Consider the following 14,100-nt stretch of genomic DNA (forward strand, 5'->3'; position numbering starts at 1 on the left):
AATAAAAATACTATTTTGTCTCGTATTTCAAAGTTATTCATAAATGAATTCTCCTGTAAAATTTTTGAACTTCATTCCAATGAAATATTACTAAAAAATTTTCTCTACTTCGATTAAATTTCCCTTGTGTTATTAATTTAATGTAATGTTTATATTTCAAAATATTAGAATTACTCTACATTTTAAAATAACATTTAAAAAATATGAATGAAATATTTTTTTAAACTCTATTTTCAAAAAATATTCCCATCAATTCTTTTTCGTAGAAACGAATAAAAATTCTTGTCAGTTTTAAACATTTAAATCAACGCTGATATTTTTCTTGCTACTTTTAATTAGAATTTTATTAAAAAATATTTTTTATATTAAAATAAAATTAATTTTTAACTAAAGAGATATTATATTTACACTCGGAAAAATTTTATTTAAACCAAATATCATTTATTTGAGTGAAATAAAAGTTTATTTGTCACAGAACCTACTGAATTATTTATTTGTTTTAAATAAAAATTTTATTCAAAGCAAAGGAATTTTTTTTTTTTGAACCAAACAAAATTTTTATTAAAACCAAATAAAATTTTTATTCAAACCGAATAAAATTTTTATTTAAACAAAATAAAATTTTTATTTAAACCAAATAAAATTTTTAATTAAACCAAATAAAATTTTTAATTAAATTAAATAAAATTTTTATTTAAACCAAATAAAATTTATTTTAAACAAATAAATAATTCCTCTGAGTCAAGTAAATTATTTTTCCAGTGTAAAAAGTTTAGTACAGCCTGAGTCAAATATATTTTTTTCCTGAGAGTGAATTTCAGTGAAAAACCATTTTTAAAATAATATATTGATGCACCATAGTATTTTTTTTTCTCTAAGTAACACAATAATTGGACGAGAAATAAAATTTACTTATACAATTGTGGTGTGTATTGATTGAAAAACAAATCCCGCTTGAAACGCCAGGAAATGGAGAATGATCGCAATAAAATTTCAGTATGAGACTTATTTTACGAACGCTTAAAAAAAAGCCATCAGAAAAGAGATATTCAACCATCAATATTTATTCATTCATTTTGATTGATTTTCATTTTATTTTTCTCCACCCCCCCCAACTCCCAAACCGGGGGGATTAAATTTTAATACACAAACCACTCTCATCCCTAAATAATAATCCAAGAAATTTTCTATTTTATATACATTTTTGTTTACTACATCAGCACCATATTTATATTATTGGGGGGGTGGTGTCAATAATTAAAAACGCATTTAAAAACAATTTAGTCGCAGGATAATCTTTTAAATAGAAAAAAAGTTTCAATTATTTTTAAAAAAAAATTTTTAATCAATCTGAAACAATTTTTTTTTTAATGATCAAAAAAGATTTAAATTAATCTCGACGTTCGTTCTTGTCAAAAAATGACATAATTTTTAGATGAATTTATTTCTTCTTCTTTTAATATACAAAAAAGAAGCCTCGAACTGAATCCATTTCTTTTATTTTACTAAATAACTTGATTAAATTCTGTCAATTTTTTTCTAAATGCAATTTAGAAATATTAATACATTTTTATTATTTAAAATTTGCACAAAAATAAATAATAAAAATATACTAATAAATAATTTTATTATTAGCTTCTCTAGCCACTTAGAAATTAGTAAAAAATTACTAATTATTAGTAAAAGCTTGGCTGATAATATTCAATTATTTCTGAAATTTCACGCTACAATACTTTTAACATTCAATTATAATTAAAAATTTTCTGTGAAATTCATTTTTTAATCAATTGAATTTTTATGAAGAATTTTATCAAAATTTTGAAAAATAATTGAATTTTTTCGGCGAATTTAAAAAAAAATTTAAAGAATAAATGCAATTTTCTGTCATTTTATTTCAAATTGTATAAAAAATAATTGAAATACTGCGATAAGTTTTGTTATTTAAGAAAATAATTGAATTCTTGCAAACGAAATTTATTAAAAAAATGTTTAGATAGAATTGAATTCCTGCGAAGAATATTATTTGCGAAAATAATTGAATTCCGGAGAAGAATATTATTATTTATGAAAATAATTAGTTTCTTGTGAAGAATTTTATTCAAAATTTTTTTAAATAATTGAATTTTTCAAAATATTTTTAAACTTTTTGGAAATAATTAAATTCCATCGAGAAATTTCATTAAAATATTGAAAATAATTGAAATCTGACGAAGAATTTTATTAATTTTTTTTTTTTAAATAATTGAATTCCTGTGGAAATTTTTATTTTTGAAGAGAATTGAATTCTTGGAAAGAATTTTATTTTTGAAAAGAATTAAATTCCTGGGAAGAATTTTATTATAATTTCTTAAATAATTTTATGATTCATAAAGATAATTGAAATTTTGACGAGAATTTTTTTTTAAATTTTAGAACATAATTGAATTTTTTTCAGTACTTTTAATAAAAATCCCTGACTTTTCCCTGACTTTCCTGATCTGTGGCAACCCTGAAATAATTTAAATAAAAAAAATGTAAAATTGTACTAATAATACTAATAATTTAAATAAAAAATTCAATAATAGTAATAATATTAATATGATTAATAATTAATTAGATAAATAAGTTAATTTGCAATTACTAATTACAATTTTTGTATATATTTAAGAGAAACACATCTAAACCAGATGACAGGAAAGTTTTCCTATTTTTTTCCCTTTCTTTCGGAGGGGGAGAAAGTTGCTTGTGTAAGTGCTGAATTAAAGCCCTGGCTGTTAAAGTCTTCAACAAGTTTGAAGCCCGCATCTCTAAAGGACGTTAAATATTCTGGACATAGCGCTAAGACTTGTTAGACTTACAACTACGACCGCTTTAATCTTACATACCCAAAACCACTCCTGAAATTTGTAATCCTGTCTTTTGTGTTTTAAAAAACTATATATTTTACTTATTCGTCTCGTTAGATTAACATTTTCTTATAAAATTCCCCGTGGAACCTCCAGCATTCACGCGTGTACGATTATTTTCACAAAATAATAAAATAATTTTGTTTTAAATACAATTTTTCTTTACATGTACAAAAAAATATTCCATTCCTATTTTTTTATAACTTTATAAAAAAAGAAATATTTAACAACAAAAAAATAGTAATAAACATATTTATTAAAAAAAACTCAAAAACTTTTTAATAAATTTGTATTAAAAAATAAAGTTAATTAATTTATTTAGCGAAAGAAAAATGTTAATGAACTTGTAAAATTTAGGAGTCTGTGAAAGTTATTTGCAGTTTACAAGTCGCCAGTAGACACAATTAATTTTCACCATTTCGCTTTTCATATATTACTGTTACTTAAGATGTAAGTTAGTGTAATTACTCTGAGGAAATTGTGCACTCCAGATTTCAAGTGTCTTCATAAATAATTTGCAAATATCAAATAAATATAAAAGCACTCCATAGCTAAATTACAAACTTTATGTGTTCACGTACTGAGGAATCTAAATCATTTCAAGTAATTAAAACAATAGTTCCACAAACATTATGCTCCACACCCAGAGAGTTAATTTATTTTGAATTATATAAAAATTTCTCTCAGAGCCAATTTTGAACTCTTTTTAGCTATTCTAAACTATTTTTAACTAATTTAATCTATAAACTATAGGGCTCGAACTAGGTTCGTAAATCCCGTAAAGATCCGTAAATTTGCTTTGAGTCCAAATGTATTTTTTTCATTAGAACATTTTCTACAATTAAATTTATTCAAATAATCTACTTTTTTGGACACAATATTTTCTATATTGAAATGTTGATTTTACTAAAGAAATTGCATAGATTTATCGCACTGTCAGAAAAATAATACATTGGAAAAATAAATTGTTAATAATTAAAAATAGTAAATCATATTTAACTACATAATTAAAGGGAAATGTTCATTCGTCAATTTTTATTATTAACGTTTTGTATATTAACATTAGCTATTTGTATTTATAAATCAACATTGTAAATTAGATTTTTCAAATTTGCTGACTCGTTGAATATGTTTAGGGAAAGTTGAATTCAGCAGAACCTTAAATTCATGTGTTATATATTTTGTGTGTGAGTGTAGGTATATATTGATGGTCGTATATTCCTCGCGCAGGGCACATATAGGATATCCGCTAGTCTTGTGTGCACAAATGTTATTGAATTTACTCGAAAAGTTATATGCCTCATTATGATATATAATAACATACATATATCAGTCATACTAATGTTACATATTAATTATATATTGTTTGTCGTACCTAATTATTTTTCCCAAAATTTTATACAAATGGAAAATATTATTTTTAAGGCGTATAACAAATATGCAATTTCTTCGCTTTTTAAAATTAAATATTGTTTTCGATATGTATTTCGGTAAAAATTAATGAATAAAAATTACAGCCTTCGCACTCAAATACTACACTAGAAAAAATTTGGTGTGATTTTTGTTGCGTGTTAAATTAACCAATGTTAAACGACATAGAATGTGGCGCCACTTATAACGGTTAAATTTGTTGCGTGTTATTTTAACACCAAATTCGGTGTTAAAATAACACTTTTTATTTTATAAAACCTACTATTTACTACTTTTTTTAAGTTATACTACTATTTGGGTACTTTTTTAGATTTCAGCTACTAAAAGCTATTATTTCTGTTTTCTTTAGAATTTACTTTAAATTCGACAATGCTAGAAATCAAAAAACTATTCTCAAAAATGATAATCAAATTCTTTAAAACGATCCAATTATTTTTAATATCCAGCATTTTCATAAAATTTCACTAAAGAATTAAATTATTTTTTTTTTAAATTGATAAAATTCATCCAAATTTCAATTATTTTCATAAATGATAAAACTCATCCAAGAATTTCAATTATTTTTAATACTATTTTAAATTAATTAATCAAAAAATCCAATTACTTTCACACATACATTTTTCCCACAAGAATTCAATTATTTAAAATAAATTTTAATAATATTTATTATATTTCGAAAAAATTAATTATTTAAAATAATGTTTATAAAATTCTTATGAAGAATTCAATTATTTTCAAAAATAACAAAATTTATTCACAAAAATTCAATTCATTTTAAACATTTTAATAAAATTTTTCGCAATAATTCAATTATTTTCATAAATAATAAATTATTATTCTCAGGAATTAAATTATTTTTGAAAGTTTTATTAAAATTCTTTGCAACTATTTAATTATTTTCACAAATAATAAAATTCATAGCAGGATTTCAATTATTTTTAATAAAATTTTACTTGAATTGCTCAGAAAATGTAATTATTTTAAAAAATTTAATTTCAATTCCTCGAAAAAATCTATTATTTAAAAAAAATTTTTTTTAAATTCTATAGAAGAATTCAATTATTTTGAAATATTTTAATAAAATTGTTCGATAGAAATCAATTATTTTAAATACAATTTTAATTAAATTTTTTTGAAATAATTCAATTATTCTTTTAGATTTTAATAAAATTCTTCTTAAGAATTCGATTATTTACATAAATAATTCTTTGAAAGAATTCAATTATTAAAGATAAATAACAAAATTATTCCTAAAATTCAATTATTTTTACGCATTTTAATAAAATTCTTTGCAAAAGTCAATTATTTATAAAAGTAATAAATTTCTTCTTGGAAATTCAATTATTTTATAAAAAATTCTAATAAAATCGTTCGCAAGAATTCAATTATTTTCATAAATAATAAAATGCTTTTTAAAAATTCAACTACTTCAAAAAAAATTTAATAAAATGCCACACAGTCATTCAATTATTCTCAAAAAAATTTAATAGAATTCTTTGTAAAATTTAATTATTTTTAAATCCTTATCGCAATTCAATGATTTTCAATATCTTCTATTTTCATAAAATTTCCAAAGTGAATTCAATTATTTAAAAAATTTTTTGTAAAATTCTTTGTAAGAATTCAATTCTTTTCATGAATAATAAAAATTTCTCAGGAATTCAATTTTTTTTTGTATAAATATTTTAATTCTTTCATGAATAATAAAAATTCGTTGCAGAAATCCAATTTATTAGCATGATTAGAAAGAAGTAAATATTTTTTATGAAAATTATGAAAAAGTCAGGAAAATAATATATAGAATGGAATTTTTGTCAGTTTTATAAAGTTTCTAAAACGGGGGGTTTTTTTTTGGTCGTCTTGAATTAATTAATTTTAGTTTGAAAGATACTTTTTGCTACTTTTTTAAAATTAATTATCGAGTGCAAAGTCTGAAATTAATAAACATTAAGTACTAGTAAATAGAATTTAAACTATTTTGAAGTACTATAAAACTATTTAAAACCAATTTGAACTATTTTGAAGTATTGTAAACTATTTTAAACCACAATTTAGTTTTCGCTTAAAAAAAATTTATGAAGTTCAAATAAGAAGTTTATTTCTACCCACAAAAAAATTAATTTGGGTCAAATAAATAAAATATAATAATAAATAATTAAAAATTTTATTTGTCATAAATATAATTTATTTGTCACAAATATAATTTATTTGAACCAAATGTAATTTATTTGAACTAAATATAGTTTATTTAAACCAAGTATAATTTATTTGTACCAAATAAATAATTCATTAGGCTCTGAGAAGTGAAAAGTATTTTTTGAAAGGGAAATAAAAAGAAATTCCTGTAATTAGTATCAAAGAAACGAAAATCAATAAATTTTGAATGCAATTTAAAATGTAATTTTTTCTCCTTTATTTCCGCGGAGCCATGAAGAGAATGACTTTAATTTTGAAACAATATTGAGATAAGAGTGAAAGCAAATGGAAAACAAGCGACTGCGGGGGTGCTAGAAAGTTAAAGCCATTGAAGCAACTTGATGAGTTCCGTTTCTGATATAAAACTCAACGAGCAGAATTCTTTCTAAGCATATTGTTCTTATCGGATAACTTCTCGAATCGGATTTTCTACTTTTTTTTTCTTCGTTCTTCTTCGTTCTTCTTCTTTTTTTTTTTTTTTTTTTTTTTTAAATACAAAAGGGTAATTTCCGTCTTTTCTAAGGAAATTGCCGACAGTTCTTTTTAATACCGGATTTCTATCCCCCCCCCCCCTCCACCAATCTCTTGACAATCCCGTTTCACCTTATTCGACGATAACTGCATTCAGTTTGCCTGGCGTTTGCAATGTGGATAACGATATAACCGCGCGCGCGGCAAGTTTATAATGGGATCCAGGGCCAGGGAGAGAAACTGGATGAGCACACGACCTTACAAGTCACCTACCCTGAGGCTGATACTGAAACAACCTCCCAGATAACAGCGAGAATGAAACTTCAACTCTAACAAGTATTTCCCGATAGTTTCCATGGATCGTACCCTCGGTTCGAAACCAAAAGAGGAGAGCAAGTTTCGAGAGATGTTTCATCTAAACTCAATCCCCCTTCTATCGTTGTTAATTCTTTTCACGCAATTTATATGCTTCATGAATTATAGAGAAATTAAATTTGACCACTCACTTTCTTCTCTTTCTCTGCGCGAGAGAGGAAAGAACAAAAGTGTTTTCTACTCACAAAAGAAGACAAAATCTCAGGGTTATCACCAAAATTTAATTTCATCCTTTTTCCCTCACTCTCAAGAATATTCTGATTCCAAAAGATTCTCCAAAAGATTTTCAAAAATTTCAAATTCAACCTTTTTTTGATTGATTTCTTTTCTTCATGTTTTATAATAATTAAAGATGACCGAGTGATAAAATTATAATTTTATATTATTATTATTATATTGAAGAATTATAATTATTTTTAACGCAATTAAATAATTAAATAAAAAACGCAATTAAAAATAGTGATTGAAATTCTGCGACAAGTTTTATTTATGAAAATAATTGAATCCTTGTAAAAATTTTTATCACTCATAAAAAATAATTGAATTTCTGCCAAGAAATTTTATTAAAATTTCTGAAATTTAAAACCTTTTCAAAATTCAATTATTCCTAAAAAGTGAAATTATTTGTAACTTATTCAAAGTTAAATTATTATCTGAAACTTTAACTGTAATTCATTTTTAAATAACTTTTTATTAGAAAATCCTAAGAGAATTCAATTGTTTAAATATAAAAATAAATAATTTATTGAATAATTAAATGTTTCTTAAAACTGATTTCTCACAAAGAATTTTATCAACAAAATTTTAAATAATTCGATTCTTTCAATGAACTTTAATAGAACTTTTAAGAATAAGTGAATTCTTTTGAGGAATTCAATTAAAATTGTACTGAGAAATAATTGACAATCTGCGATGAATTTTATTATTTATGAAAATAGTTGAATTTCTAAGGATAATTTTATTATATATCAAAATAATTGAATTTTACAATAAATTTTATGAAAATTTATAAAATTTGAAACCTTTTCATAATTCAATTATTACCAAAAATTGCAATTATTTGAAACTTATCCAAAGTTAAATTATTATATAAAATTCTAAGTGATATGTTAAAGAATTTACAAATAAATGAATTGTTGTAAAATTGAATTGTAAACAAATAAATTTAAAAAATTTTTCAAAATTTTTGAAATTCAAATAATTTTAAAAACATTAATTCCACAGAATTGTTATATAGTTAAAAATTCGAAAAATTCAGATTTTTAAAGATTTTAATTTGAAACCTTTTCAAAATTAAATTATTTCTAAAAATTCACGCTACATTGCTTTTAATATTCAATTATTATCTAAAATTTTAACTAAAATTCATTTTTAAATCAATTTTTATTAGAAAATTCTACGAGAATCCTTGTAAATCTTGAAATCCCAGTAAAAAATTTTATTATTTATAAAAAATAATTGAATTATTACCCAGAAATTTATAAAAAATTTGTAAATAATTGAATTTCTGTGAAATTTTTATTATTTTATGAAAATAATTAAATGTTTGCATAGAATTTTATTAAAAAATTTTTTAAATAATTAAATTCTTTTGAAAAATTTTATTAAAATAGTAGATATTGTTCTTTGAGAATTTTCAAATTCATTTGTTTACAATTCAATTTTAAAAAATTTCAATTATTTCTAAATTCTGCAAAATATTTATATTAAATACATATTAAAAAATAAAAACTTCGGATAATTTCAAAAAAATTAAAAATCCACAATTAAACTTTTCCAAAAATTTAATTCCAATGAATTGTTAGTTAAAAATATTAAAAATTCAGATTTGCAAAGATTTTAATTTGAAAACTTTTCAAAAGTCAACTATTTCTAAAATTTTACGCTCTAATACTTTTAATAATAATTATAATCTAAAATTTTAACTGAAATACATTTTTAAATCAATTTTTATTAGAAAATTCTACTGGAATTCAATTATTTAAATGTAAAAATAAACAATTTATTGAATAATTTTATGTTTTTTTAAAATTAAATTCTCATAAAAAATTTTATCAATAAAATTTTAAATGAATTCTTTTGACGAATTTTAATACAATCTTTAGGAAAAATTACATTTTTCGAGGAATTCGATTAAAATTGTATTAAAAATAATTGAAATTCTGCGATGAATTTTATTATTTATGAAAATAATTGAATTCCTAAAAAGAATTTTATTATTTACGAAAATAATTGAATCTCTGTAAAAATTTTTTTACTTATGAAAATAATTGAAATGCGAAGAAATTTATAAAAAATTTGTAAATAATTAAATGTATCTGAAATTTTTATTTTTTTTTATGAAAATAATGAAATGTTTGCGTAGAATTTTATTAAATTTTTTTTAAACAATTGAATTCTTTTGGAAAATTTTATTAAAATATAGTAGAAATTAAAAATCATTGTGTCCAGGAAAGTTTTTAAAAATAATTGAAATTTTGCCAAGAATATTATTAAAATTTTTGAAAATAATTGAATTTCTGCTAAGAATTTTATTTCTTTTGAAAATAATTGAATTTCTGTAATCATTTGTAATTTCTCTGAAATTCTCCAAATTATATCTCACAATTTACGAAATAAAAATTCTAGTTGGATTAAATAAAAACGGTATTTGGTTCAAATAAATTCCATTTGGTCCAAGAAGGCCTCGGACTGTATTTAAAAAAAAAAATAGTATAAAAACTTTCCTAAACTAACATGTATGAATAAACTATATAAAAATACCATTAAATTAAACTGGATTTTTATTAAAAACTATTTTCTATTTAAAAAATAAAAACGAGAAACCAAATTCTCTTTGAGTATACATATAAAATTTACAATATTTTCGTCTAAAAAGATTTTTATCCAAGCGAACGAAACTTTTCCTATTAAAAATAACTCTCTCTCTCAATGTGACTCGTGTCGTAAACTAAATATATATTCCAGTGCGCACTGCTTTTTTAATTTCCCGCTAGTTAATACATACAAACCCTGTAAATGAAGTTACGCGAAATATTAAAATTAAAAAAAGGAGCAAAATAAATATTCTCCATTATCGATTTTACAGTCTTTCCTTTTTTCCTCTTTTCTCCTTAATAAAAACAAATTGTGTTAACTTTGATTGTACTGGTCCATTTGATTCTTTTTTTTTTTTTTTTTTTTTTTTTTTTTTTTAAAGTGAAAGAAGAAAAAATTTATATCTATATAATGAGCTTTATAGAGTGTAGAGTGACTATAACTAAAGACTTGCAACTGGAGTTGACATTAATTGCTTTGGGGCCATTAGTAATCCAAAATGTAGAGAACAAGAACGTTATTCACCATTAGCATTAATTCTAAAACACGCGACATGAATGCCTTAATTCAATTGCAAGTCAAGTAATTACATCAAGATTCCTTCAAAGGATAACACGTTAATACGGTCAAGGAAAACATTATTTTAATTATAGAATTTTTAACAAATTATTTTTCCTAATTTTACATGTATTCACTTGACTGCAATGATAAGAGAAAAATGGTAATATCAACTAATTTAAATTTTTTGCTCTCCAAATTTGAATTAGCAAAAATATTTACTAAATTGAAATAGTAACTTTTTGCTTTTGAATTAGTAAATTTTACTAATAAATAGTAATTTCTATTAATTCGTTAGTAAAATTTACTAATTAAAAAATAAAAAGTCGTCACTGATTCAAGTAAACATTTTTACTAATTAAATTTAGTGAGTAGTAAAAATATTTACTAAATTGAACTACTAAGTGACTTTTTGCTTTTGAATTAGTAAATTTTACTAATAAATAGTATTTTCTATTAATTTATTAGTAAAATTTACTAATTGAAAAGTAAAAAGTCGTCACTAATTCAAGTAAACATTTTTACTTTAATTCAAATTTAGCGAGTAATAAAAATATTTACTAAAATGAACTACTAACTGACTTTTTGCTTTTGAATTAGTAAATTTTACTAATAAATAGTATTTTCTATTAATTTATTAGTAAAATTTACTAATTGAAAAGTAAAAAGTCGTCACTAATTCAAGTAAAAATTTTTACTTTAATTCAAATTTAGTGAGTAGTAAAAATATTTACTAAATTGAACTACTAACTGACTTTTTGCTTTTGAATTAGTAAATTTTACTAATAAACTACCAGAAATTACTATTTAATCAATTAGTAAAAATTACTATTTATTAGTAAAATTTACTAATTATTAGTAAAATTCCCTAATTCAGAAGCAAAAAATCACTAACTCAAATTATTAAACATTTTTACTAATTCGAGAGTTAAATTTACTCCGAAAATAATAAAAATTCCCTAAACAACGGGCAGAAACATTTACACTTTTGAAATCGAAGATATTAATAAAATAAAATTTATGAATTCAATTATGAATTTTTTTAGAACCCTGGAGGGAATTCTATTAACAAATTGAAAACATTGAAAAGGAAAAGTATTTTAAGGAAACAAGATGTAATTGCAATAATAATGTATATAAGATTTACCGACACAATATACACAAGTTTAGAGTGAATAAGGCAAGGAGAGAAGAAAAGGAAGAAAATCAGTAGAACAGCTCAATGCAATTGGCAGTAGAACAATTTTTATATAGTCAGACTCCATTTCAGTTTCCTTTCTCTCTTCTTATGCTACCAATAACTTTATTATGTCTACTTCTTTTTTCATGTACTACCACTCTCTTTTTAAAATGTCTTTGAAAATAAACATTCTTTTATTTATAAATATTTTCCTTTCCATACAAAAAATATTCAACAAGAGAATAAATCTGATGGAAAACGAATTTAAAATTGGAAAAAAAGAAATTATTTCTCTGTGTATAGTGTTTTTTTAGTTTAATTCCATCGACATTTTCGACATTTTCCTAACACTTTCTTGTTATTACAACATTTATTTGTTATAAACAAATTTTATATGATTCAATTAAAATTTATTTGTAACAAATAAATTTTGATTTGTTTCTCAGCATCGAAAACTTATTTTAGGTTTTTGTTTAAAATAAATATTTATTATTATTTTTCCATAGGAATTAAGATTTTAAAAAAATTTCAAATTCAGTAGCATATAAGAATATTATTATAAAACATGTCGATATCGATATTCGCTTTCTTCGTGTTTTATAATAATAAAAACTTGCTGAACTCATTATTTTATATTATAACAAAGTTCCTTGGGAATTTTCAAATCCACTTGTTTATAATTTAATTTTACGAAATTTCTAATATTTGGAAATTCTTCAATTAAAAATTTATTTTTGAAAATAAAAACTTCAAATAATTAAAAAAAATTCAATTAAACTTTTTCAAAAAAAATTAATTCTACAGAATTGTTTTTTTAAAAGTATCTTGTCAAATTTTAATAAAATTTTTAAAAATAATTTTTTTTTTTTTTTGAGAGAAATTTGATTAAAATTGTATTAAAAATTATTGAATTTCTCCAAAGAATTTTATAAAAGTTTTGAAATAATTGAAGTCGGAGAAAAATTTTATTATTTATAAAGATAATTGAAACTCTGTCCATAATTTTTGAAAATTTTTGAACATAATTGAATGAATTTCTGCTAATAATTAAATTACTTTTAAAAATAATTGAATTCTTAAGACGAATTAAATTAAAATTTCTTTTGAATTAAATGAATTCTTTTATGAAATTTTATTTAAATATAGTAATAAAAATAATTGAAAGTCTGCGATGAGTTTTATTATTTATGAAAATAATTGAATTCCAAAAAAGAATTCTATTATTTATGAAAATAATTGAATCCTTGTAAAAAATGTTATTTATGAAAACAATTTGCAAATAATTGAATTCCTGTGAAATTTTCATTATTTATGAGATCAATTAAATGTTTGCGTAGAATATTATTAAAAAATTTTATAAATAATTGAAATTTTGCCAAGAATTTTATTAAAATTTTTAAAAATAATTAAATTTTGGAAAAGAATTTAATTATTTTTAAAGATAATTGAAATTTTTACGAGAAGTTAGAAAAATTTTTGAACATAATTGAATTTCTGCTAATAATTAAATTATTTTTGAAAATAATTGAATTCTTGCGACGAATTAAATTAAAATTTTTTTTTAAATAATTTAATTCTTTTGTGAAATTTTATTAAAATAGTTGGCATTGAAAATAAATAAATTTTGTCAAATTTTTGAAAATAATTAAATTTCTACTAGGAGTTTTATTAAAATTATTTTGAAAAAAAGTGGAATTTGTTTACAGAGAATTTCATTAAAATTTTTGAAAATAATTTAATTTTTTGAAGAAATTCAATTAAAAATGCTTTGAAAATAATACTTAAATTCTAATAAATAAATTGTAGCAAAGGTTTTTAAATAATTGAATTCTTTTGACAAATTTCAATAAAATTTTCAAGAATAATTACATTTTTCGAGGAATTCGATTAAAATTGTATTAAAAATAATTGAAAGTCTGCGATGAGTTTTATTATTTATGAAAATAATTGAATTCCCGACAAGAATTTCATTATTTATCAGAATAATTGAATTCCAAAAAAGAATTTTATTATTTATGAAAATAATTGAATTCCAAAAAAGAATTTTATTATTTATGAAAATAATTGAATCCTTGTAAAAAATATTATTTATGAAAATAATTTGTAAATAATTGAATTCCTGTGAAATTTTTATTATTTATGAAAACAATTAAAAATTTGCGTAGAATAGTATTAAAAATTTTTTTA

The 14,100-nt window shown here is 21.3% G+C and overlaps 1 protein-coding gene across 4 annotated transcripts in view; it reads right to left on the reverse strand.

Moving 5' to 3' along the window:
* LOC122507011 (pikachurin) overlaps positions 1-14,100 on the reverse strand; it is a 165,321-nt gene that overhangs the window by 137,242 nt on the left and 13,979 nt on the right. The gene's annotated exons all lie outside the window — the stretch shown is intronic.

Source organism: Leptopilina heterotoma, unplaced genomic scaffold (genome assembly GCF_015476425.1).
Source record: "Leptopilina heterotoma isolate Lh14 unplaced genomic scaffold, ASM1547642v1 Lhet_44, whole genome shotgun sequence".
NCBI classification, from domain to species: domain Eukaryota; kingdom Metazoa; phylum Arthropoda; class Insecta; order Hymenoptera; family Figitidae; genus Leptopilina; species Leptopilina heterotoma.